This window comes from Myotis brandtii, unplaced genomic scaffold (assembly GCF_000412655.1).
Source record: "Myotis brandtii unplaced genomic scaffold, ASM41265v1 scaffold920, whole genome shotgun sequence".
In the NCBI taxonomy this organism is placed as follows: Eukaryota; Metazoa; Chordata; class Mammalia; order Chiroptera; family Vespertilionidae; genus Myotis; species Myotis brandtii.
In genome coordinates, this window is record NW_005371792.1 from 1705373 (window position 1) to 1710196 (window position 4824).

Here is a 4824-nt window from a genome sequence, read left to right on the forward strand (position 1 = left end):
GATATAAAGCATAAATTTGGAAGTGCATTTAGGATATTACAGAAAACACTTAAGTCTGTTTACTTCATCCTACACAATCTTGCAAAACAGCTATTGCTATTCTCATCCTACAGGCAGAAAAACAGACTACAGAGACTCAAGTATAGTGTCAAGGATATACTCAGAGAAGAAGCCTATACTTGTCCCCATTCCTCTGAACAGCTTGTCATGCAAATAGGGAAGAAAATACAACGAGTTACAAGAAAAATATAAAAAGCATGCATCAATAAGTGTAGGAATACTATCGAGAAGAGCAAGAATGCAGAAATTCATAGAAACCCCATCTGCTTCTCCCTGTCCCAGAGTGATGAATTTGATAGTTTTTGTTCTCTGGGAAACCCCAACTGTTGACAGGCACATAAAGAAGTCCCTTGGTAAATGTTATCCTCTGTTATCCCACACAAGAAACATATAAATACCCCACCCTCCCTACCCTTGCTGGCCGACACCACTTTGGTCTCAACCCTTCTGTTCACAGATGAAACAATACATTTATAAATTTTGCTTTTTAATTTCATTTGGTCTGGTTCCTCTCGGCATCGGCCTAGCAGCAGGTATATCTTCTGTGGGGGGAAAATATTGCCAGTCCTTAGATTTTCTGCTTCCTATATATATGAAGTCAAAAGAATGCCAATATTTCAAATTTCATTTTTAAAGGTTCCATACTCATGCTTCACCAGATGCCATTATCTGATTTATTCACTCAAATGGACTCAATTGCTAAATAATATGAAAATAGGCTATAACTAGGAAGTACAAGTCTCAGTTTTGTACTTGGGTACAAAAAAGGTTACCACTTCAGACTCCTGCTTCCATAAATTTTGCTTTTTAATTTCATTAGTTTTTGTTCTCTGAACTAATGTTCAAAAACTAATGAAATTAAAAAGCAAAATTTATGGAAGCAGGAGTCTGAAGTGGTAACCTTTTTTGTACCCAAGTACAAAACTGAGACTTGTACTTCCTAGTTGTAACCTATTTTCATATTATTTAGAAATTGAGAGAACCTAGAAACAGAACCTAGCGAGAGAACATGGCAAAAGATCCTGGACAGAACATGGCTACAGAACTTGGCTGCAGAACCTAGAGACAGAACATGGCAGGAGGACCTGGACAGAACCTAGGGACAGAACCTAGAGACAGAACTTAGGGAGAGAACATGGCTACAGAACTTGGCTGGAGAACCTAGACAGAACATGGCAGGAGAACCTGGATAGAACCTGGCTGGAACCTGGCTAGAGAACCTGGCGACCGAACCTGATTGGAGAACCTGGAGATCCTGGAGGGAGAACCTCGCCATGATGATCACCTGAACGCAGCCTCCGAGTCCTTCCTTCATCATCCGACTCCGTCCACACCTTTAGGGACCCCTGGACCTGCTGGGGTTGACCCCAGCAAATAATAAAAAGACAAATAGCCCAATTAAAAATCGGAAGAAGATTAAAAAAAAAAGAAATTGAGTCCATTTGAGTGAATAAATCAGATAATGGCATCTGGTGAAGCATGAGTATGGGACCTTTAAAAATGAAATTTGAAATATTGGCATTCTTTTGACTTCATATATATAGGAAGCAGAAAATCTAAGGACTGGCAATATTTTTCCCCCACAGAAGATATACCTGCTGCTAGGCCGATGCCGAGAGGAACCAGACCAAATGAAATTAAAAAGCAAAATTTATAAATGTATCGTTTCATCTGCGAACAGAAGGGCTGAGACCAAAGTGGTGTCGGCCAGCAAGAGTAGGGAGGGTGGGGTATTTATATGTTTCTTGTGTGGGTCGAGGCTAGCAGTTAAGCGGGTTGCAGGCGCAAGTGTTTGCAGGGACCTGGGTCTTGAGCTGCTCTTCTTGGCCGCTTAGCTGTCTCTTGTGACACCAGAAATGAGAATAACAGGAAAATCGCAGAGAGGGCAGGAGCCCCAAGCGGGGCACAATGGAAAAGTACTGAGTGCAGGGGAGAAACTGAGCACCCGGAAAGGTACAGAACACGCCTAACAGCTGCCCACTGGGGACCCTACCTCCTGTGGGCACAGGGTCCTGACAAGATATTTTATTTGTCTAGTGTTATCCAGCATCCAGCTTCACATTGTAACAGAACCATTTCCTATGTCTCGTGGTTCTGTGGGTTGCCTACCCGTGGTCGGCAAACCACGGCTCGCGAGCCACATGGGGCTCTTTGGCCCCTTCAGTGTGGCTCTTCCACAAAATATCACGTGCGGGCGCGCACCTACAGTGTGATTGAAACTTCGTGGCCCATGCGCAGAAGTCGGTATTTTGTGGAAGAGCCACACTGAAGGGGCCAAAGAGCCGCATGTGGCTCACGAGCCACTGTTTGCCGACCACTGGCCTAGGCTAAGCTGGATGGTTCTTCTTCTCCATGTGACTTCAGCAGTATGCGGAGTCATCCTAGGTTACTCTGGAATGTCAGTGGACTGGCAGGAGGCACTGGCTCTCAGGTGGGAGTTCATCTGGGGATGTCAACTGGGCTAACATGGCTTCTCCATTCCACAGAATGGAAGCTGGGCTCAAGAGGGATCATCCAGATAGCAAGCCCTTCAAAAAAGCTTCCAGCTTCTCATGCCTGGGCTTGGAGGTCCCAGTATGCCCCTTCCCTGCTTTCTGTGGACTAGTCCAGATTTAGGGAGAAGAAAACAGCTCTATCTTTGAATGTGACCTTCAGCATGAACACATCGAGGGGGAAAATGGCTGGAGTTCATCTTTGGAACGAAGCTCCCATAAAAGGTCACACCTTTGATAGGCAGAGAACCTGTAGGAATGCCCCCAAAACCTTCCCATTAAGGGACACCTGGTTAATATCATATGTATTGGATGTAAAAGTGCCCTACTGATATAGAGCCAAGAATTATTATAAGCAGGTAAATATTATGAGAGACTTTTTTAGGAGATGACATGTTGAGTCTAATCTGACTGCGATGGTATATACAGATTGAACAACCTCAGTAATACTTATGCTTTTATAATACAAGCAATCCAGGGTGTGATCTGTAATAGTGATATTTCTCCAAGTTGATGTTTTAAGCATAGAGAAAGCAGCAAATCTGTGTGTCTGAGTTTTATCGTAAAGACAAGCTTGTAGCAAATCAGACAGACTACGTTTTAAGGTTTTGTTCTGAGGTTGATTCTTATAAATCTCTATGAATTAATCTGCATCACAGCTTTAGTGGTAACCGAATAACACATTTGTGACAGATGGTGGACCAGATGACTGAATATGCATTACTGCTTGTTCCTCGCCAAACAACTTTTAAATACACAGCCTACTGAGCAATTGAAAATGACTTGTGGATTTATAGTATGCGTTATATTTGTGGTAACATAAAACTAAAAGGTATCACTAGATGCCAAAAGAGTATCTTCTGACCACCTTGCAGGTGTGACTGCTGTGTAGGCGCCAGGTGTGGGGATGGAAGCGGAAAGCTAGACCGCGCCCAGTGGGTCCTCTGACCAGTAGCCACGTGTGGCTTGGAAGAGCCAGAGCCTCGCCCCACAGCAACCCGAGAGGATGCGTGAAGTCGGCTCTGGAGATGGAGAATCTTTTAACTGAGCCAATTGGCTCCTTGGAATCCTGTTTCTCAGCCCAAAATGGTGCTCCAAGGCAGCCATCCATTTGTTGCCATTCAAGGGCTTGTTTGAGAATTAGAAAGAGCATCCTATATAATAAAGAGCTAATATGCTAATCAGACTGGATGGCGGAACGACCTTTTGGAACGACCAGTGCACAGGGGCCACCCCTTGCATGAATTTCATGCACCGGGCCTCTAGTCTTTAATAATCATGAACATTCCTTGATGGGTTTAGAAGAGTTTCTCATGTTTGGATTTTGCTTGTTTTTCACACACAAAAAAATGGTCATTTGAGCTGTAAGGTAAAAGTTTAGCCTCCTAGGCTGAATGGTGGGAAGACTGGAGTTTTCTCCTCAAGGACCCACATTGTCCTAATACAATAGGTCTGGCCCCGGCCACGCTGAGAAAGGTAGACGGTGGAGCTATTCCCCTTTCTGTAATTGACATGATTCACGGCACTCCTGTACTAGACATGAAGCCCTACGTCACTGATTATGACTCACCACAAAATTTGATTGAGCCTTTAGAGGAGTGTCATTTATAGAACAATCGATATAAACCCAAAGTCTTTTATATGATGAACCACGGCCCTGCAGTCACACTAAGGAGAAGTCTAAATGTCCCGAAGACAGAACTTTAGGAGGAAACGACATGCAACACAATGACAGCCAAAATCCACTGAGCTCACCTAAGCACAGACAGAGCAGCAGGCTTGGGACTAGAACCCAGAGTGGCCAGGGGTTGAGTATGACAGGGTCCGGGAGGAGCCTGGAGAAGAGCTTTGCAGAGGAGAGCGCAGACAAGAGGCCATGGAGAGGGCAGGAAGCGGTGGCCCCACCAGGCAGTAGGCGGTGTGCCCCAGGGCCCCTTCATGGCCCTCTTTGAGACGGCCGGTTTGACTTTGGTTGTCACCAGTGGATTTTTCCTACAAGCTAATGGTGTGCCTCCTTTTCAGAGCAGAGCAGCACTTTATGGTCTCACTGCTTTGATTGATTTGAGTTGTTCATATGTTTATTTGAAAAGTATGTATTTAATAAATTGAGAGAACTTCTTTAAATTAAAAATAAAAAGTATCTTCTGTGGGAAAACCATGTTGGACGACAATGCAGTATAGTGTGTGTCCTTGTAACAATTCCATACGGTTATTTAAAAGTCAGGATCTGATGTCCTGTGCACCTAAGTGTCGCCAGTTCGATTCCTGGTCA

General features: G+C 44.3%; 1 pseudogene; it reads left to right on the plus strand.

The window, feature by feature from the left end:
- Nucleotides 1–2396: 2396 nt before the first annotated feature.
- On the plus strand, nucleotides 2397–4259 carry LOC106724660 (annotated as a pseudogene).
- The last annotated feature ends 565 nt before the right edge of the window (nucleotides 4260–4824 follow it).